This window comes from Zea mays, chromosome 5, assembly GCF_902167145.1.
Source record: "Zea mays cultivar B73 chromosome 5, Zm-B73-REFERENCE-NAM-5.0, whole genome shotgun sequence".
NCBI lineage: Eukaryota > Viridiplantae > Streptophyta > Magnoliopsida > Poales > Poaceae > Zea > Zea mays.
Genome location: NC_050100.1, coordinates 101,872,690 through 101,896,046, shown reverse-complemented (window position 1 = coordinate 101,896,046; position 23,357 = coordinate 101,872,690).

Here is a 23,357-nt window from a genome sequence, read left to right as displayed (position 1 = left end):
TACTTTTGAGGACCTTCGGAAGCCGAAGGCCCCCAACAGTAGCCCCTCGCAATATTAATTTGTTAGAATGATAAATTCAGATTGCGATATGGACGAAGGCCCTAAGCCGAAGGTCCGAAAAAACACCTTCCCTTTGCTAAAATAGCATCGGTCAATGACAAGCGGGACCCTCCCACTTGCATCGCCCTAGGCGTATAAATATGATCCGACCGCGAGCTCATTTGGCACACTTTCTTGCCATCTGCTTTGCCTGCTCAAATAGCTTTTTGCCTACAAACGCTTGACCAGATTTTTAGGTTTTTTAGCTTCGGCCCTAAGAGCACATTTTCAGCACTTTCGAAGAGATGTCTCAGGAAAAGAAAGTTGTTGCTGAAATGAAACTGAGCCTTTCTGAGGAGAAGAATCTGGGCTTCCTTGAATCGATAGCGAGAACAAATACAGAGAAGATTACTAGAGAAATTTTAGAAGGCTTATCTGAAGATACCGGAGAGAGTGACAGTTATGATGTAGAAAGTGGGGGTGAAGACTCCGAAGATCGACCGTGGCGACCAAGTCACACAGTCTTCGGAAAATCAAGTATTAAACAGAGTCATCTTGATAACATGAGAGGGAGATATTTTTGAGACATGTCTGCTGTGAGGGCAGATGACGGAGAGAGGACAGTGCCTACTCCCGAAGAGAATGAAGTTGTGATCTTCCGAAGCTTTTTAAAGCTGGGCTTCGGTTTCAATTAAGCAAATTTATGATTGAGGTTTTAAAGATCTATCAAGTCTACCGTCATCAAATTACGCCCGAAGCAATCATAAGAATGGGAATCTTCGTCTGGGCCGTGAGGAGCCAAGGCTTGGAGCCAAATGCAAAAAGCTTTTGCAATATGCACGAGCTATTATATGAGACGAAACCCTGGGGTAAAGAGCAATATCATAACAATTTTGGCTGTTATAGCTTCGATGCTCGCTCTGGGTCAAGCTATCCCGTGCCAACCTTCCGGAAAAGATGGCCTGGGGATTGGATGAAGGAACGGTTTTACGTGAAAATCGATTTAAAGGCACGAGAAGACATTAAAGATATTATGATGCGTCCTATCTAGCAGTGCTTCGGCATTAGGAAACCAAAGGTGGAAATTGATAATGTTGCCGAAGAATGTCAAAAGGCCTTCGGCATAGTCTGCCCTTTTATCGGAACGAGGGATTTAGTCCAGGAGCACATAGCCTTCAGAGTGTGGCCGCTTGTAGAGCAATGGGAAATGCCAAAGGAAACTATCAGCAAGCCTGACGAAGGTGGACTGGTTAGGTTGAAATACACCTTCAGATACGAGGGTAAGTTTATTGAGCCAGATGATGATTGGCTGAAATGCATCGAAGCTACAAGCGACGAACTGCTTGGACCATATTCAAAGACAGAAGATAACGCCCTATCTGCGACCTTCGAAAGGCGGAAAAAGAAGAGGCTGAATAGAGTTTTCGATGCTATTGGGTTTATGTACCCTGATTACCGCTACCCGCTGAAAGGGCAAAAGAGAAAAAGTGCAACTTCTAGAAAAGATGATACTTCGGTTGCTCTAAGCAAGGCTGCGCCAAAGAGGAAAAGGGTAAAGGTCCTCACTCACCGACCACGCTTCATCGAACTGGCCTTAGTGTCCGAATTTGGTGGTGAGACCTCTACTGCTACTGAAGCCAAAGAACCTTTTCTTACTCAGAAGAATGAAGAGCTGGCTATATTGCCGAAGGCCGATAATATCAAAGAAATAGAGATTGCGAAAACAAAGATAGCGAAAGTTACAAGCCCTCCAGCAGGAATGACAGTGCTGAAGGCACAAAAAGACCTCACGACGACTCCGAAGAGGAAAAGGATGGTTAATGTACTAGATGTGTTAGAGACGATAAAGTCTTCAAGTTCTACTCCAAAGAAAATTGCCGAAGCTCCAAAAGCGCAAATTGAGATGACGTCCTCTGATGCCGAAGGTACAAAGCACCAAGCTGAAACCGAAGCTGGGCCTTCAGAGTCCGCCAAAGTGAAATCCTTGGGAACCATAGAAAAAGAAACAAAAGCATCAGAACAAATTTTGATTGAAGAAACTGGCACTGCCATCCCCGAAGCATTTTCCGAAGCTCTCAATTATACTTTACGACATGCTTCGGGGAAACAGTTGACTGAAAAAGAAAAACAAGAAGCTCAGTTCTATGCCCAAAAATTGAAATATCCGAAGGGGGCATTGATTTTCAATGACAGTGGAGAAGAAGACTTCTTATATTGTCTCCCAGACAGCAAGGAGATCTCTGTCTGTCGAGAGATGGGAAGAAGCTTCGGATTCCCAACGCTAGAAGACGGGCTCTCAGTGTTATCAAAGGATGAATTGGCTGGCAGCTTAGCGTACAACAACTTAAAGGTGATGGAACAAGATCTTTGTGTTTAAAAACAAGATGTTTTCGCTTGCTTATACTTAATATCATACTTCTTTTGCAGGGCCTTATTCTTAGCAATGCCCTCAGGGCGCAAAAAAGCACCGAAGACGAGGGATATACCATGGCCTTGAATAACCTTCGTTCCGAAGTAATTGAGCTAAGGAACGAAGGTCTTGAAAAAGACAAAATATTAAACTCACTGATAAACAAGATAAAAGAAGACGAGGCTACTTCGAAAGCCCAATTTGAGACCCAGAAGCGCGAAATTGAAGATCTTCGGAAACAGCTGGCGAAAGAAAAATTAAAATATGCGGTTGCCGAAGCTGATCGAGACGCCAGTGAATACTGGAAAAACCACTAGGAGAAAATAGTTGTGGAGCTTCGTTCTTCAAAAGGGAGATGCTACGAAAAATCTATGGCATGTGTAGAAAAGATAAAAACCAGCTTCGCCAATATTGGCGCATACTCAAATGAGGACAACTTCATAGTAGTCGATCCCGAAGGTCCAATCGAATGGATCATGGGCAAAGCCGAAGCCTTTGAGGAAGTTTTGAGTGGCCGTGGAGATGTCTGCGCCTTCTCAGGTGCCAGGGGGATTGCGGCTATCTTAGAGAAGGCAGGATGCGAGCATGTGAAGATTCTGGCCCAAGCCGAAGCTGCATTTTCTTTTGAAGATACAAAAGACCCTTCGGCTGAGGCAAGCCTAATTGGCGGAAAGTTATTTACCGATATCTGGGAAAATGGTGGCCGAGAGATGGCCCACGAAATTATAAAGAAGAGTGAAAAAGATACCCACGATGCTAAAGAAGCAGCAAAGGCAGTTGAAAAAACTGCAGAACTTGAAAGGCAGATAGGTATTGTCTAATTGCTTTTGACTTTATGTTTTATTCTTGTGACTTCGAGCTTATGCACGTTTTGTATTGCAGCCGAATTATCTCCTCCGCCGGAGCCCTTTGAGTCACAAACGAACCCCAAAGCAAAAAGTGAAGATGAAATTATTAAGATGGCCGAAGCTATTATGGACAAAGTTGTAACTCAACTACTAAACGAAGCTGCGGAAGTAGTTCTAAAAGAAGACTAGCTATTGTTGTAAAAACATTCGGAGTACTGATGTAATATTTGCTGAACAAAGTGTGTAATATTCTATAGTTTTGAAAGTAATATATATAAGCTGTATGTAATTCAGTTCTTTACGATGCATGAAACTTTACATACATACCGTTTTTGAGCCTTTGGCGAAAAAAACACCTTCCCTTCTTTTCATGCTTCGTAAAGAATATCCATATTCGTGAAAATAATATGCTTCGTAAGCAATAGATTTCCTCCGATACTAAAGTTGACGAAACTGCACTTCTTCAGACTTTTTGAAGACAATTTCCGAAGGTTAACATTGTATTCCCTTCTTGTGCCATTGATGCAATATGATGTATGATGTCATGTTTATGCGAATGATGTGATGATGCTATGATGTGCATAATGATATTTGTGCCGAAGATACACGTACGTTCCCACAGTAGGACACAATCTCTTTGCCGTTTATTTTTCGGCGTATCAGCGTTGACTTTTCGCTGTAAGCCTCCCTTAGGAGCTTCTTCGCCTTTTATTTCGGCGGTATCAGCGTTTATTTTTCGCTGTAAGCATCCCTTAGGAGCTTCTTCGCCTTTTATTTCGGCGGTATCAGCGTTTATTTTTCGCTGTAAGTTCTGCATTCCCTTTGGAAAGACTTTTGAGCAGAAAACTTACACTGCGTTCCCTTAAGAACGACTTTTGTTGCTCCGGCAAAGACTTGCCATGTGTTCCTTAAAACGGCTTTTTGTTGCTTCATCAAAACTTTTGGATCTTCGTCGATTTTTGAGGAAGGTATATTACATTATGATAATGACGAAGCTATTACAAGAAATTGAAATCAACAAAAGAACTAAACTTTCAATGATTGCTCTTTATTGAAAAAGGTAAATGATAACAAATGTAAAAACTGTTTCAGAGGTAGGATATGTCTTAGTAGATGTGCTTCGATTCTGGCACAGTACTGTTAATTGTGCGAGCTTCGGACTGCTCCCTAAAGTCTCGCTGCTGGTGAGTGTGCTGGCTCCCTTCTGGCTGCTGGCCTTGGGGATAAGCGGGTTGCATTGGTGGTGGAGGATGTTGCCAAGATGCCTGAGGTTGGCTTGCCGAAGCAACAGAGACTGCAGGATGATTACCCACATACTCTGGAATGTACGGTGAGTGATACGAAGCAGTATGCATAACCTACTTCGGCTGGCTCTATTGGGCTATAGCTTCTGCTATCTCTTTCTGTTTCTGGATGGTGACATGGCACATCCTGGTAGTATGGCCCTTGTCCTCACCGCATAATAGGCAATAAATTTTCCTGGGCTGATCCCCAAACCTTTCTCCGAAGCCCCTGGCGCCTCTGCCCCTTGGAGCTGGGGGCCGGGGATAGTTCTGTTGCTGCCCCAAAGCCTAGGAGGAATACTGCGGCCTCTGTTGCAGACTTCCCCTGTTGTCATTCTGAGTAGAGTGGATAGATCTGACGTGCCTAGGGTGGATTCTCCCTCCGAAGCCCCTGGTCATTTCGGAGAACCTGTAAGCTTCCTTCCTTCTTTATCGAAAGTCATTATCTGCTCGGATATACTCATCCATCTTCTAAAGCAATTTTTCCAGGGTCTGAGGGGGTTTCCTGGCGAAGTATTGGGCTGTAGGTCCTAGCTGAAGCCCCTTAATCATAGCCTCAATAACAATTTCATTAGGCACCGTTGGCGCCTGTGCCCTCAGTCGTAAGCACCTTCGGACATATGCCTGAAGGTATTCTTCATGATCCTGAGTGCACTGAAACAAAGCTTGAGCAGTGACCGGCTTCGTCTGAAACCCTTGGAAGCTGGTGATGAGCATATCCTTCAGCTTTTGCCACGATGTAATTGTTCCTGGCCGAAGAGAAGAGTACCAGTGTTGGGACCATGCTTCGTCACCGAAGGTCCTACGGGAAGAAACAGCTTCGGCTGAAGCGGTCTGTACGTGATGCCAAAGGGTGCCGTTCATGAAGCTTCGGAATTATAAACCGACTTAAAGATAGAATGACCTTTTAGTCCATAAGAGTTTGAGTCGTTGTTGTAAACTTTTATGAGGGGTATGATTGTAATTGCTCACAGGCTGTGTCCTGTGCCTATAAATAGTGAACAGTATTCCTTCACTGTTCACGCATTCTTGTAATTGCAATCACATCACTCGGAAATTATTCCTTGCCAAGGCAGAGCATTTGAGAACAAGTCCCCAACATTGGCGCCCACCTCCGGTGAACTCACTTCCACTTTTTTGAGCTGATGGCTTCGTTCAACATTCAAGCTGGAGCTGCTTCGGCTCCGAAGCTTGTACTCCCGATAACAGGCGGTTCATGCTCAGAGCCAGCCAACAAGAAGCAGAAGAAGGAGGCACAGAGAAGGGTACAACACGTCGGGGTGCAAGGACCCTTCATCAAGTCAAGATGGTCTCACATTCCTATTACCTTCTCCCAAGAGGATCTTCAACTCAAGGATTACCCACACAACGATGCTTTGGTTATCTCTTGTATTATCAAAGGATTTCTGGTCCACAATGTTTTGGTTGATACAGGCAGTGCAGCTGATATCATATTTGCTAAGGCCTTCAGACAGATGCAAGAGCCCGAAGATAAAATTCTTGATGCCACACATCCCCTTTGTGGCTTCGGAGGAAGGCAGATTGTAGCACTCGGCAAAATTTCAATGCCAGTGACCTTCGGATTTATCAACAACACAAGGACTGAACAAGTTGTGTTTGATATTGTTGACATGGAATACCCTTACAATGCAATCATTGGTCGTGGTACTCTCAATGCCTTCGAAGCAATTCTTCATCCAGCTTATCTTTGCATGAAGATACCTTCGGACCAAGGGCCCATTGCTATTCATGGAAGTCAGGAAGCTGCCAGAAGGGCCGAAGGAAATTGGACAGACTCAAAAGCAATCCATAATATAGATGGAACTGAAGCTTGTGAGCAATACAAGTTCAGAAGGGAAAAGGCTGCTTTGGCTGATCAGCCAAAGCCCATGCTCTTATGTGAGGATATAGCAGAGCAGAAGGTGCTATTGGGATCTCAATTGTCCGAAGAGTAGGAGAAAACCTTGATAAGGTTTTTGTTCAACAATAAAGATGTTTTTGCTTGGTCAGCTAATGATCTTTGTGGAGTTAACAGGGATGTTATTGAGCACTCGCTCAATGTTGATCCATCCTTCAGACCCAGAAAGCAGAGGCTTCGGAAGATGTCTGATGATAAGGCCGAAGGTGCTCGGAATGAAGTGAAAAGACTCCTCAGTGCCGGAGTTATTAGAGAGGTAAAATACCCAGAATGGTTGGCTAACACTGTTATGGTGAAGAAGGCCAATGGTAAATGGAGAATGTGTATCGATTTTACTGATCTCAATAAGGCCTATCCGAAGGACGAGTTTCCATTGCCAAGGATAGATTCCTTAGTTGATGCAGCAGCTTCATCAGAGCTTATGAGTTTGCTGGATTGCTATTCAGGCTATCATCAAATCTGGATGAAGAAGGAGGATGAACCGAAAACCAGCTTCATAACCCCTAGTGGGACATATTGTTACCTTCGGATGCCTGAGGGGCTTAAAAATGCTGGAGGAAGCTTCAGCAGAATGACAGCGAAGGTTCTCCATTCTCAGATAGGCAGGAATGTGCTAACTTATGTTGATGATATCATTGTAAAAAGCACGAAGCAAGATAACCACATTGCTGATCTGCAGGAGACCTTCGCTAATTTTAGACAGGCTGGCTTAAAGCTGAATCCAGAAAAATGTGTCTTCGGAGTAAAGAAGGGGAAATTTCTTGGTTGCTTAGTTTCAACAAAGGGAATTGAGGCTAATCCAAGCAAAATCGAAGCTATACTTCGAATGGAACCACCAAGTACAAAGAAGGGGGCCCAAAGATTGACAGGAAGGCTGGCATCTCTCAACAGATTCATATCTAGATCAGCAGAGAGAAATTTACCATTTTTCGAAGTGCTGAAGTCAGCCGAAGTTTTTCAATGGGGACCAGTCCAGTAGAGAGCCTTCGAAGAACTGAAGCAATATTTGATAGATTTAACAACATTAAGTCCACCAACGCCAGGGGCTCCTTTGTTATTATATGTGGCAGCTTCGCACTCAGCGGTAAGTGCAGCACTTGTCCAGGAGAAGCTTGAAGGCCAAGTCAAGAAACAGGCTCCAATATATTTCGTATCCGAAGTTCTTAGTTTTTCAAAGAAAAATTATACATAATTGGAGAAAGTACTGTATGCTGTTTTGATGGCTTCCAGGAAGCTTCGGCATTATTTTCAAGCTTATAACATAATTGTTCCTTCTTCACAACCGTTGAAGGATATTATGAGAAATCGAGAAGCTATTGGAAGGATTGGAAAATGGGCTGCAGAGCTCAATGAATTTTGTATTGATTATGTTCATAGATCTTCGATTCAGTCTCAAGCGTTGGCAGACTTCATTGCTGACTGGACGCCAGGGGCTCAGGAAGAAGAAACGAATAAAGATGCCGAAACATGGACAGTGTTTTGCGATGGGTCTTGGGGAACCTTCGGAGCAGGAGCAGCTGCTGTGTTGGTTTCCCCTTCTAAAGTTAAAACCTATTATGCGGCAAGACTCAATTTCAGTTGCACAAATAATATTGCTGAGTACGAAGCTCTGCTCTTGGGTCTTCGGAAGTTAAAGGCAATGGGAATCAGAAGGGCCATTCTTAAAACTGATTCTCAAGTTATTTCTGGTCATGTTGACAAGAGCTATAAAGCAAGAGACCCGAAGCTTGAAAAATATCTAGATACAGTCCGAAGGATTGAGGCTTCCTTCGAAGATTTCTCTGTCAAAAATATTCCTCGTGGAGAAAATGAATATGCTGATCTATTGGCCAAGTCAGCAGCCCAGGGGCTACCTATACCTTCGGAAGTATTTTTCGAAACAATAAAAGCACCTTCGGTCGAGCTTCTTGAAAGAGCAATCCTTAACATATCCCCTGTTTATAGCGAAGATTGGAGAACTGAGATCATCTCTTTCCTTCAGGGTAATTTCCTTTCAGACGACGAAGCTTACAACAGGAGAATAGAAGCAAGAGCTCGACCATATGTCATAATAGAAGGGGAGTTATACAAGCGTGGGGTCTGTTCCCCATTGCTCAAGTGTTTATCCAGATCCGAAGGTATAGAATTAATGAAGGAAATACATGCAGGCCTGTGTGGATCTCACATTGGATCTAGGCCCTTGCTTGGGAAAGTTTTTCGCCAAGGATTTTATTGGCCAAAGGCAGCTTTGGATGCAGCGGATTGTGGCGGAACTGCCCGAATTATTCCAACTTAAGTGCCCAAGTCCCGCCTTAGAGGCTAGACCACACTTAAATGGGAATAACCCGTCAATCCCTCGGATCTAGTCCGACACGGCCACTGACAGGATCAAGTACCACAATCTCACTCGAAGGTGAGTCATAGAGCAAATACAATAAAGCATAAAACCATACATGTCGCAATGTTAAGTTATTACATCACCATCATCATCATCGGAGTTTTTGCAAAAGTAACCATCATTGTTTTGAAGTGCAACGGAAAAAAAAACTAACGGTCATTAAACAGAGAGATGGGGAAGCCTGTCCCATCACTCCTCATGCTCCTCCTCAGCCGAGGCAGGGTCCCACTCGACAGTCCAACCCGGTGGCAGGGTGGTCGGCCAAGTTATCCCAGCAACCATCTCCTCCAGAGAACCTGTAAAAATTATGCCACAAGCAAGGCTGAGTATACTAATACTCAGCTAGACTTACCCGGTGTGAGGAGTCTACTCCTCTACCTCTAGACATGCAGCTGTTTGGCTGTGGGGTTTGGTTGCCAAAAGCACTAGCTGAGTTTCTAAATCAAGATTTTAACTTAATCAAAGTTAAGTGTGACTCTCTTAAGGCTAAAAGTGGACTATCTACTCATACATGGTAGCAAGCATCATTAACAGTCAACATCTTATCTCAACTCATCATACTTCCACTTATTACTCAATGCAGTACAATGGATCAAGCAGTCTCATTAGCTGCGAGAAGCAGACGATTCGAATCGAGTTTTTATCCTTGCAAGGTAAACCTAAACACACGACATGTAGGGGCACTCCGTCCCCACACACATCAACCGTCCCCATCGATTCCCTGGCAACAGAAAGGGGCTCACCGCCTTGGCGTACAATGCCTCACTGACCCCGACTGGCCGTCGTGCAGTGACCGCACTTGTACCCACCATAACCGGAATGGGAGACCTCGTCTCAGGTCGCGTGAGGAGGGCAATCTGCGGGCAGGTTCACTCAGGTACTAGGCTTACCGATTTACCATATTTCTCGGTATGTGTTTAGTACATTCAAACGCTTGACACAGGTATCCGCACGTTAATCCTTATTCCATTTTCCATCTCGTAAACAACCAATCCCCATGGATTGTTGTCCACCAACTAGTATCATGATAGTGTGAAAGTGGGTACAATCAATTTCCTGATCTCGCGCGAGTGCTAGAAAAATCACTCGTCTTCTACCGAGATCCTATTTAATTAAAGCAACTACTCGACCTGTCATACTAGTATTCATTTCAAAAGGATTCCTGAGATCATGCAACTAGGGTTTCAAACAATTCCTACACCTAAGTGCACAATCAATCCTACAATCATTAAGTGAAGTAAAATAGCATAAATAACAGGTTATGCATAAAACCGGGGCTTGCCTTCCAAAGCAGTGGCAGGCAGGTCCTCTGGTGCTGGCTCTGGTGCTGGATCGGGGGCAACCTCCTGGGCAGCTCCTTGCTCCGGCACGAGGATGTACTCTCCGTCCGCAAGATTACAGTCTATCGAAATGCAATGAACATGTATGTCATGATTATGCAAGATTTAAGAACATTAAGTTAAAGAAACTAAGTTAAGAATTAACTTAGGGTTTCCTGGTTCTGTGGGGCTTCTAGTGGTATACATAGACTTTGACTTATTACCCTTTAAGCTTAGGTTTGGCTTTAGGATAACACAGTAGAATTTGTATTGTCTTGATACACTCTAGTGGACAGAGTACAAGGTTTTGGAAATCATTATTTCACATTATTCATTTTCCTTTATTTAATTTTCCATTTAGGGTTTCTAAGGTAGGTTTGAACTACATCATGGTTTTAATAATTTCTAAAAATTCTGTAAAAATTACAGTGGGTTGTCACTTGTTGTTTTAGCTTGTTTTAAGAATTTGAGACTTAAGTACAAAAGCTAGGCTTTAAACAAAAAATAACCACAGTTGGGCAAGATGGGCCATTTTACACTACACCTCTTAGTTAGGGGTAGGCTCTGTCCTAAAGGTTATTTTTGTTGGCATCCTATGGTAATAATAGGCCTCTGGCTAAAAATCACAGAAAACTAAGGGGTGGTTATTTAGTTATGCTTTTCTTAAGTTTCATGTCAAAAAGGCTCTTTCTACTACATTACTATTTGAAAAATGTCAAACAGCAGATTTCATATTTTTCCTAAGTTCTTTCTAATAAAACAATAGTTATCCCAAGGGTGGGGGTGTTTTTACCTTGGGGTTATTTTTGTAGAATTTTTCTAAGTTTCACTTGTTTTATTAAAATAAAAGAGATCTTAATTATTTTACACTAAAACAGGGTATGATATATTTTTCTAGTGAACTACATTAACTAAGTATCTTAACAAAAATAGGGGTGCCCTCTGGTTCAATATTTGTGTCACTTTTCCTATTTTTCTTAAACTTAAGCATATTTGGAATAAGGGGTTAAAACTAACTTAATGTAATGGACAGAGGGGTTTAACATTTTTAAACAGGTTAGTAGGTGAATATAAACTTCTCCAAATTTTCCTAACCTTAGTCAAATAGCCTAACTATTTTTCTTACTATTATTTAGCTTTTGGCCAAAGTTAACATTAAATCAGAACTTTTAAGTTTTCCACAGCACCAAGGGGTTTTATATTTTTCCTAAATAGGTTACATGATTTAGAGTCTGGCAAAATTGGTTTGACCAAAATTGGATAAACCAAACAGAAGTTATGGGTTTTTAAAGTTTCTGTTTGAATTTAAATTAGGTTTTAATTAAGTTTTCCTGGAAAAACAGTTTGCGCCGAGGTCCCTGGGTTTAAAACAATTCAAACCTCGCAGATCTACCCTTAAGGCACTATTCACTTGAGTCTCTGACCTTTCACTTAACCCCCTGGGTTTCTCTCCCTCTCACCCGCAGTCCCTCCCTCAACTGAAACAGTAGTCGCGGGAAAGAAAAGGGTGGCGCGGCTTACCGGCGGCGAGGGAGGTCCGGCGAAGGGTAGGGTTGGCTCGGGGAGGGTCTGGCGATCACGTCGAGGTACGGCTCGTCGTCGGGGATGGCCGGAATCGCCCGGTCCACGTGAGCAGGCGGGCGAGCTCGTCGGCGGCGTGTGCTCCGGCCTATCCACGGCGGCATAGTTCAATCCAAGGGCATAGGGAGCTTCGTGGAGGTCTAAGGAGTCTAACCGTGCAAGGAATCGAAGAGAGGTGCACGGTGTACCTCGGTCCACGGTTGCCGGCGGTCGGTTGAAATCCGGTGACCTTGGGCCGGCCTCTCCGGTGAAGCAGAGCCCGATTCCTCGCTCGGGGAGCTTCACGGAGACGTGCACAGTCTTCTCCGAGGGCTGGACGGGGTTGGGAATGGCTGGGCTGGCCGGTCTACAGTGGCAGGGGCTCGGGTGGCCGCGGGCACGTCGCGTATGGGCAAACGGCGGCGAACTGAGCTCCGGTGAGGCTTGAGCGCGTGCGGAGGGGTACGGCCAAGGCTCCTGGGCGTTTTATAGTCGCGGACGCGGACCAGGGCACTGGCTTGGCTTGGGCGCGGCGCGGGCGCGCGCGCGGGCGTGCTCTAGCGCGGCAGACGGCGTCGAACACGTGGCGGTTGTTTCTTCCAGTGTTCAAATGTCGCCAGAGGTCGGAAACGTGCGAATCTTTGCAAAAGTCCGGCGCAGACCTCTTCCTGGCACCTAGGGCTGTCACTCAACTGTGAGACGCCGGGGCAGATACGGCCTAGGGAGGGAGATCTTCGGGTGCCAAAACAGGTGTGTCATACTGAGCATATCACGACAAAAGCCATGCCATGGCATGTCAAACGTCCGAGTCTCGAGCTCAACTTTTTCCAGTGGGTGCCCTAAGTGGTATTGCACATTTTTGGTATAGAACCCAAGTGGTTTTGGCGCCATTTTTAAAGTGAACACGGTTGATCTTTGATTTAGGGCTAAAATGGGACTTAGAGGGAATTAGAGAGCTCTAGCTCTCTCTCCACTTGGAGATTTGAAATGGGGTTTCCCTAGGGGCCTTTTTGTAATATTTCCCTCCCCTAATTGATGGTTATAATGTTGCTTAGGGTTTGGGTAAAGATTACCCATGTTTTGCACATTTGCTCACTCTCTTTCCCCTCTTATCCATGGTTTTGGGAGATAGGGTTTAAGAGAGGCCTAGGGTTCTTTACCCCTCTCCCAAGGTGATAGTTGCACACAATTAGGGTAATGCCTTTGGTCATTCCCAACTCTTGGTAAAAACTTAGTTTCCAAAGCCCCTTATACTTTTGCTCCTTAAGTTCTTCCACATGTGATCATAGTCTTGAGTGCCAAGGTGTGCTCCAGCCATGGCAACACCTGGGGTGTTACAGCCCTCCCCCCTTAAAGGAATCTCGTCCCGAGATTTGAGGTAGAGTCCCTTGGAGGGTGCTGGAAGGTGTGTTGGTGCTACTCTTTCTTTATACTCAAGTTTCTCTTGTTAACTGCTCTTCGAATGTCTTTCTCTTTGCAACTTCAGAAGGAAGCCCTTCTTAAGTTGAATTCACAACTTAGACTATTCTTGCTATCTTAGTTTCCCTTATAATTGATTTCAAAGGGCAGGTGGGGTGGGGTTCTGTGGTTACATACCGACTCTTTTGGGTAGAAAGTCGGGGAAGCGAGAGCGTAGAAAATCCTCAGTCTCCCATGTAGCTTCTTCTGTTGAATGGTGACTCCACTGAACCTTATACATTCTTACTGTCCTTGCCCGAGTTGATCTCTCCTTTTGATCTAATACCTTGACGGGGTACTCTTGGTAGGATAAATCTGGTTCTATCTCAATGTCTGGTTCCGGGAGTACTTCAGTGGGTAGACGAACGCATTTCCACAGCTGAGATACATGGAACACATTATGCACTGCTGACATGTGAGGTGGCAATTCCAATTGGTAAGCTACGGGTCCACAACTTGCCTTGATCTCATAGGGTCCAATGTAGCGAGGGGCTAACTTGCCCTTGATCCCGAATCTCTGAACACCCTTGGTGGGTGATACCTTAAGATAGACATGATCTCCCACCTCAAAATGTAGAGGCTTCCGCCTCTTATCATGATAGCTCCTTTGCCTGGCCTGAGCAGCTTCCAAGTTCTTGGTAATGACCCTGACCTTTGCCTCTGCCTCGAGTACTAAGTCTGGCCCAAAAATTTCCCTTTCTCCTGCTTGAGACCAATTCAGTGGGGTCCTACACCTTCTCCCATATAATGCCTCAAAAGGTGCCATCTTCAGACTGGACTGATAGCTATTGTTGTAAGAGAACTCTGCCAAAGACAGACACTTGTCCCAATCCTTTCCATAATGTAGTGCACAGGCTCGCAACATATCTTCCAAAATTTGATTCACCCTTTCTGTCTGGCCATCGGTTTGTGGGTGGTATGCTGAGCTTCGGATGACATGGGTCCCAAGTGATTCTTGCAGTTTCTCCCAAAAGCGTGCCACAAACAGTGCTCCTCTGTTAGATATAATGGTCTTGGGAATACCATGCAATCTCACTATCTGATCAACATAAATCTCAGCATACTTCTCGGTCTTGTGGGTGGTGTGCACGGGCAAGAAATGAGCAGTCTTGGTCAATCTGTCCACGATAACCCAAATAGAATCATGGTGCCTGGAGGTATTGGGTAATCCCACTATGAAGTCCATGCAAATGTCCTCCCATTTCCAAGATGGTATGGGAAGGGGTTGCAGAGGGCCTGCTGCCTTCAAGTGACTAGCCTTTATCCTCTGACAAGTATCACACTCGGATATGTACTTGGCAATTTCCCTTTTCATTCTAGTCCACCAATATAAAGATCTGAGATCATGATACATCTTGTTGCTACCAGGGTGCATGGAGAATTTGGAAAGGTGAGCTTCATCTAGTATCTTCTTTCTGAGCTCAGGGTCCTTAGGAACAACCAATCGATCTCCAAACCATAGGATTCCCTTGCTGTCCTGACGGAAACACTTATATTTCTCTGCCTTCAGCTTGATCATTTCTTTGATAACCTGAACTCCCTTATCCCCAAGCTGTGCCTGAACTATTTGCTCTTGCAATGTGGGTTCCACCGAGATATAGCTTAGGTTACCCGAAGAAACAACTTCCAGGTTCAGTTTGCACAATTCATCACACAGGGTGGTAACTCCCACATCCATGCTCATGCAATAGCACTGGGCTTTTCTGCTTAAGGCATCTGCCACAACATTGGCCTTACCAGGGTGGTAATGCACCTCCAGATCATAGTCCTTGATCAACTCTAACCATCTCCTTTGCCTCATGTTCAGATCTGCCTGGGTGAAGATGTATTTGAGACTCTTGTGATCAGTGTAGATGTTACAGTGAGCTCCCATCAGGTAGTGTCTCCAAATCTTAAGAGCATGAACTACAGCTGCCAACTCTAGATCATGTGTAGGGTAGTTCTGCTCATGGGGCCTGAGTGCCCGGGAAGCATAAGCAATCACTCTGCTCTCTTGCATCAAGACACATCCCAAACCAGTACCAGAAGCATCACAATAAACTTCAAATGGCTTGGTATTGTCAGGTTGAGCTAACACCGGGGCTGTTGTCAAATGCTGTCTCAAGGTATGAAAGGCATCTTCACACTTTTGACTCCATTCAAATTTGACTCCCTTCTTCAACAGTTCAGTCATTGGTTTGGCAATTCTGGAGAAATCCGGAATAAATCGTCGATAATATCCTGCCAATCCCAGAAAACTCCGAATTTGCTTTACTGTGGTCGGGGGTTTCCAATCCATCACTTCTTGCACCTTCTCAGGATCAACTGATACCCCATCCTGAGAAATGGTATGACCCAAGAATTTGATCTCCTTCAGCCAGAACTCACACTTACTCAGCTTAGCATACAACTGATGATCACGCAGTCTCTGAAGTACAGTATGCAAGTGTTTGGTGTGCTCGGCTTCGTTCTTGGAATAGATCAGTATATCATCAATGAAAACGACCACAAACTTGTCTAACTCTGGCATGAATACTGAGTTCATCAAATACATAAAATAAGCCGGGGCATTGGTTAGCCCAAAAGACATCACCAGAAACTCATACAGTCCATATCTGGTAGAGAAAGCTGTCTTGGGAATATCGCTAGCGCGGATCTTGATCTGATGGTATCCTGAGCGAAGGTCTATCTTGGAGAATACCTTGGCTCCAACCAACTGATCAAACAGAACATCAATGCGAGGCAACGGGTATTTGTTCTTTATGGTCACCGCATTGAGAGGGCGGTAGTCAACACACATCCTCAAACTCTCATCCTTTTTCTTCACAAATAATGCTGGACATCCCCATGGTGAAGTGCTTGGACGAATAAATCCCTTGTCCAACAACTCTTGCAGTTGCTTCTTCAATTCTGCCAATTCCGCGGGAGGCATCCGATAGGGTCTCTTGGAGATCGGAGCAGTCCCGGGTTGCAACTCAATTGCGAACTCAATGTCTCGGTCAGGTGGCATTCCTGACAATTCATCCGGAAAAACATCTGGATAGTCACAGACCACTGGGATCTTTTCCACTGGGGATTCTATCATAACAAAGGCACAAGAACGGGTGCATCCCTGGTCGGGTAAATATAAAACAGTCTCGCCATAAGCAGGGGAATGGATTTCAATGGCTCTGGCTGCAATGTCCAATACTGCCTGATGCCTAGTCAACCAGTCAGCTCCCAAAATAATATCCACGCTATCCAATCCTAAGATGAGAAGGGTGGTTCTAATTACCAGACTACCAAATTTTATAGGCACTTGCCTGTTGACTTGATAAGTGGCAACTCTGCCTCCTGGTGTTGAAATTGTAATGCCCCCATCGGTATGGTGAAAGGGCAACTGGCATTTGGCACTAAATTTGGCACTGATAAAACTATGCGATGCACCAGAATCAAATAGAATAATAGCAGGATAATTCAAAACTGTAAAGATACCAGTCATGACGGGTGCTCCCTCTAGAATGTCAGCCATCGTGGTGAAATTCAGCCTGCCCTGCCTCACTTGCACCCTCTGTCTCTTGCCTTGGTTCTGATTGACATTCTGCCCCTGCCTCTGCTGGTTCCTGGGGCAATTCTTGGCATAATGCCCAGTGTTGCCACAAGTGAAGCACCTGTTGTCATTGGCTTGGCGGTACTGCTGCTGCTGATTATTCCGCTGTGCTGGAAATTGATTGCGGTTGGGTGCCTGCTGCTGCTGCTGCTGCTGAGGTCGAATTACCCATCGCCCTTGCTGCTGCTGGGGTCCCCTGCCCTGGGGGTCGGACACAATCCGGAAACGCTGTGGCTGAGCTGAGGGTCCTGCCACAGGGGTCTTCCTTTTCTTCTCTGCCTGCCTAGCGGTAATGCAGTCCTCTTGGGAGATGGCCATGTTGACTAACTCATTGTAGCTGTTGGCCCTGACGGCGTTGAGACGATCCCGGAGCTTAGTGCTGAGCCCCCTTCTGAATCTGTCCCTCTTCTTCTCATCTGTATCCGCATGATATCCCGCATACTGGCACAAGTCATTAAAGGCCTGGGCATACTGCAACACTGTCCTGTTGCCCTGAGTGAGTGCCAAGAACTCATTGAGCTTCCTGTCCATGATCCCGGCTGGTATATGGTGTCCTCTAAAAGCTGCCTTAAACTCCCTCCACTCCACCTCTCGGTCCTCTGGCTGCATAGCAAGAAAATGATCCCACCAAGTCCTTGCAGGTCCGCGAAGCTGCTGGGTGGCGAACCTGACTTTGGTGACCTCTGAGCAAACTCCATGGAGCAGTGGGAATTTGGATTCCACCACTCGCAGCCATACATCTGCGTCAAGTGGGTCTTCCGCCCTTGTGAACAGTGGAGGCTGGGTGCTGAGGAATTCCTGATAGGTGGCCGCCGCGGGGTGACGTTGGTGGTCTCCACCACCATAATGCTGGGGTGGTGGCTGACGTTGAGCCAGCTGCCTCAGGATCTCATTCTGCTGAGCCATGAGCTCCTGCAGAGTGGGAGGTGGGGGTGGTGGTGGAACGTGCTCGTTCTGGCCACGGCGCTGCCTCCCAGCCATCTGAAAAACCACATACTTACTTAACACCACAGTTCCAATTTCAAGATTTCAACACGGGGAAAAAGTTAAAAACAGCATGAAAGATCTAACTTCAACAAAAGGGATTCTTTAGGAGGCATAAATTCTTCCTTCCAAATTAAACTGACAATAGCATCCATCAAACAAGCTCCCAAGATAGTTTAACACGGTTACATCAAATTGTTCCAAAATGACTCAACTCTATCTAGCCTAGTACCCCAAGGGTGCAAAAGCTAAGCTAGTTGCGAGGAGTCCGACTGTCCGACTTCTAAGCCTACCCTGGACACCTAGTGAGCGAACGAAGCAACACTGGACTCGGGGGAAGGTGGTCTTCCCGAGCCAGCAGTGTCCACACTGGAGGCAGGCTTATCTCCTCCCTCAATGTCGACGTCCTCGTCGTCCTCCTGGTCCTGGATCTCTTGGTGATGCATGTCCAGGTGCTCGTTAGCCTCAGCAAGCTGTTGCTGAGTGTTAAGGAGCTGATCCTCGAGAACCTCGATGGTGTTCTCCCTGGTGCCCACCAGTTCCTCCAACTCCTGAATATCAGTGGATAGCTGCTCCACCTGCAAGTCCTTTTCCACCATTTCCTGAGATAGGTCAACCACAAGCTCCTCTCGGTTATCCAGCGTGATCTTTGTTGCCTCCAGCAGTGCCATCAAATGGGACATTGCCTCACCGCGCATCACTTGCAGACGGTACAGAGCATTCATGCACCGTACTGTTAAGTGCGCAGTCTGTCCTGCGTAGATGGCCCAGATGTCCTTGGCATGTTCCACCCGATCCTTCCACATTGGGTCGTCCTCCTTTTCAGCGGGGAACAAGCCAATGGGATGGGTAGCCAGCTCCAAGGGATGGAACCCGCAGAAGGTAGTCAATCCATGCAGAGCGATCGCCTCGATCGTGTCCTCTGCCCGGTACCCGAAAGACTCTGAGTCCAAGGAGCACCAGCCTGGCTGCAGGGGATGAGGCTCCAGAGTCATCCTCACCCTACAGCGGGGCACCCGGTGCTTCTCGAACTACTGCACCGCGTACTGAGGGGGTGTCGTGTATCCAGCCCCCTGAAGCACCTCCCACAAAATGCGGGGAAAGCCCTCTCGTGCAAGTCCGTCAGTGTGGGTCAGTGCATTTCCTTCATCGGAGGATCCGTGGGAAGTCATCTGTGTACGGTTAAGCGTAAGTAAAAGAAAAGAATTATAAAAAGAACAAGAAAAATAAAACTCAGCCTTTCTCTAGTTAAGTAAAAAGGCACTAAGGACCTAGCTGGTTGTTATCTTGTTTTTAAGTCCTTACTTAGTTATCCATTGCTTAATTATGAATGCATGCATGCTCGTCCTGAACGACCTCACAACAAGCTAATAGGAATAGGGAGGAACTCCCATCCTGTAAAAGTGGCCTGTAGGGCCTAATTACTTAGCCACCTAGCTACCCTTCTAGTAACCTAAGGCTTCACGTCCTAGGTCTATCCTGCTCGTCCTACTATCTATCCAACCTTGTTTCTATCCAATTTTATTTAGAAAAATTGATGGTATTTACATTTTATTGATTCCTCTGTGGTGGTACAAGCTCCGATACCAGCTGTGGCGGAACTGCCTGAATTATTCCAACTTAAGTGCCCAAGTCCCGCCTTAGAGGCTAGACCACACTTAAATGGGAATAACCCGTCAATCCCTCGGATCTAGTCCGACACGGCCACTGACAGGATCAAGTACCACAATCTCACTCGAAGGTGAGTCACAGAGCAAATACAATAAAGCATAAAACCATACATGTCGCAATGTTAAGTTATTACATCACCATCATCATCATCGGAGTTTTTGCAAAAGTAACCATCATTGTTTTGAAGTGCAGCGGAAAAAAAAAAACTAACGGTCATTAAACAGAGAGATGGGGAAGCCTGTCCCATCACTCCTCATGCTCCTCCTCAGCCGAGGCAGGGTCCCACTCGACAGTCCAACCCGGTGGCAGGGTGGTCGGCCAAGTTATCCCAGCAACCATCTCCTCCAGAGAACCTGTAAAAATTATGCCACAAGCAAGGCTGAGTATACTAATACTCAGCTAGACTTACCCGGTGTGAGGAGTCTACTCCTCTACCTCTAGACATGCAGCTGTTTGGCTGTGGGGTTTGGTTGCCAAAAGCACTAGCTGAGTTTCTAAATCAAGATTTTAACTTAATCAAAGTTAAGTGTGACTCTCTTAAGGCTAAAAGTGGACTATCTACTCATACATGGTAGCAAGCATCATTAACAGTCAACATCTTATCTCAACTCATCATACTTCCACTTATTACTCAATGCAGTACAATGGATCAAGCAGTCTCATTAGCTGCGAGAAGCAGACGATTCGAATCGAGTTTTTATCCTTGCAAGGTAAACCTAAACACACGACATGTAGGGGCACTCCGTCCCCACACACATCAACCGTCCCCATCGATTCCCTGGCAACAGAAAGGGGCTCACCGCCTTGGCGTACAATGCCTCACTGACCCCGACTGGCCGTCGTGCAGTGACCGCACTTGTACCCACCATAACCGGAATGGGATACCTCGTCTCAGGTCGCGTGAGGAGGGCAATCTGCGGGCAGGTTCACTCAGGTACTAGGCTTACCGATTTACCATATTTCTCGGTATGTGTTTAGTACATTCAAACGCTTGACACAGGTATCCGCACGTTAATCCTTATTCCATTTTCCATCTCGTAAACAACCAATCCCCATGGATTGTTGTCCACCAACTAGTATCATGATAGTGTGAAAGTGGGTACAATCAATTTCCTGATCTCGCGCGAGTGCTAGAAAAATCACTCGTCTTCTACCGAGATCCTATTTAATTAAAGCAACTACTCGACCTGTCATACTAGTATTCATTTCAAAAGGATTCCTGAGATCATGCAACTAGGGTTTCAAACAATTCCTACACCTAAGTGCGCAATCAATCCTACAATCATTAAGTGAAGTAAAATAGCATAAATAACAGGTTATGCATAAAACCGGGGCTTGCCTTCCAAAGCAGTGGCAGGCAGGTCCTCTGGTGCTGGCTCTGGTGCTGGATCGGGGGCAACCTCCTGGGCAGCTCCTTGCTCCGGCACGAGGATGTAGTCTCCGTCCGCAAGATTACAGTCTATCGAAATGCAATGAACATGTATGTCATGATTATGCAAGATTTAAGAACATTAAGTTAAAGAAACTAAGTTAAGAATTAACTTAGGGTTTCCTGGTTCTGTGGGGCTTCTAGTGGTATACATAGACTTTGACTTATTACCCTTTAAGCTTAGGTTTGGCTTTAGGATAACACAGTAGAATTTGTATTGTCTTGATACACTCTAGTGGACAGAGTACAAGGTTTTGGAAATCATTATTTCACATTATTCATTTTCCTTTATTTAATTTTCCATTTAGGGTTTCTAAGGTAGGTTTGAACTACATCATGGTTTTAATAATTTCTAAAAATTCTGTAAAAATTACAGTGGGTTGTCACTTGTTGTTTTAGCTTGTTTTAAGAATTTGAGACTTAAGTACAAAAGCTAGGCTTTAAACAAAAAAAATAACCACAGTTGGGCAAGATGGGCCATTTTACACTACACCTCTTAGTTAGGGGTAGGCTCTGTCCTAAAGGTTATTTTTGTTGGCATCCTATGGTAATAATAGGCCTCTGGGCTAAAAATCACAGAAAACTAAGGGGTGGTTATTTAGTTATGCTTTTCTTAAGTTTCATGTCAAAAAGGCTCTTTCTACTACATTACTATTTGAAAAATGTCAAACAGCAGATTTCATATTTTTCCTAAGTTCTTTCTAATAAAACAATAGTTATCCCAAGGGTGGGGGTGTTTTTACCTTGGGGTTATTTTTGTAGAATTTTTCTAAGTTTCACTTGTTTTATTAAAATAAAAGAGATCTTAATTATTTTACACTAAAACAGGGTATGATATATTTTTCTAGTGAACTACATTAACTAAGTATCTTAACAAAAATAGGGGTGCCCTCTGGTTCAATATTTGTGTCACTTTTCCTATTTTTCTTAAACTTAAGCATATTTGGAATAAGGGGTTAAAACTAACTTAATGTAATGGACAGAGGGGTTTAACATTTTTAAACAGGTTAGTAGGTGAATATAAACTTCTCCAAATTTTCCTAACCTTAGTCAAATAGCCTAACTATTTTTCTTACTATTATTTAGCTTTTGGCCAAAGTTAACATTAAATCAGAACTTTTAAGTTTTCCACAGCACCAAGGGGTTTTATATTTTTCCTAAATAGGTTACATGATTTAGAGTCTGGCAAAATTGGTTTGACCAAAATTGGATAAACCAAACAGAAGTTATGGGTTTTTAAAGTTTCTGTTTGAATTTAAATTAGGTTTTAATTAAGTTTTCCTGGAAAAACAGTTTGCGCCGAGGTCCCTGGGTTTAAAACAATTCAAACCTCGCAGATCTACCCTTAAGGCACTATTCACTTGAGTCTCTGACCTTTCACTTAACCCCCTGGGTTTCTCTCCCTCTCACCCGCAGTCCCTCCCTCAACTGAAACAGTAGCCGCGGGAAAGAAAAGGGTGGCGCGGCTTACCGGCGGCGAGGGAGGTCCGGCGAAGGGTAGGGTTGGCTCGGGGAGGGTCTGGCGATCACGTCGAGGTACGGCTCGTCGTCGGGGATGGCCGGAATCGCCCGGTCCACGTGAGCAGGCGGGCGAGCTCGTCGGCGGCGTGTGCTCCGGCCTATCCACGGCGGCATAGTTCAATCCAAGGGCATAGGGAGCTTCGTGGAGGTCTAAGGAGTCTAACCGTGCAAGGAATCGAAGAGAGGTGCACAGTGTACCTCGGTCCACGGTTGCCGGCGGTCGGTTGAAATCCGGTGACCTTGGGCCGGCCTCTCCGGTGAAGCAGAGCCCGATTCCTCGCTCGGGGAGCTTCACGGAGACGTGCACAGTCTTCTCCGAGGGCTGGACGGGGTTGGGAATGGCTGGGCTGGCCGGTCTACAGTGGCAGGGGCTCGGGTGGCCGCGGGCACGTCGCGTATGGGCAAACGGCGGCGAACTGAGCTCCGGTGAGGCTTGAGCGCGTGCAAAGGGGTACGGCCAAGGCTCCTGGGCGTTTTATAGTCGCGGACGTGGACCAGGGCACTGGCTTGGCTTGGGCGCGGCGCGGGCGCGCGCGCGGGCGTGCTCTGGCGCGGCAGACGGCGTCGAACACGTGGCGGTTGTTTCTTCCAGTGTTCAAATGTCGCCAGAGGTCGCAAACGTGCGAATCTTTGCAAAAGTCCGGCATAGACCTCTTCCTGGCACCTAGGGGTGTCACTCAACTGTGAGACGCCGGGGCAGATACGGCCTAGGGAGGGAGATCTTCGGGTGCCAAAACAGGTGTGTCATACTGAGCATATCACGACAAAAGCCATGCCATGGCATGTCAAACGTCCGAGTCTTGAGCTCAACTTTTTCCAGTGGGTGCCCTAAGTGGTATTGCACATTTTTGGTATAGAACCCAAGTGGTTTTGGCGCCATTTTTAAAGTGAACACGGTTGATCTTTGATTTAGGGCTAAAATGGGACTTAGAGGGAATTAGAGAGCTCTAGCTCTCTCTCCACTTGGAGATT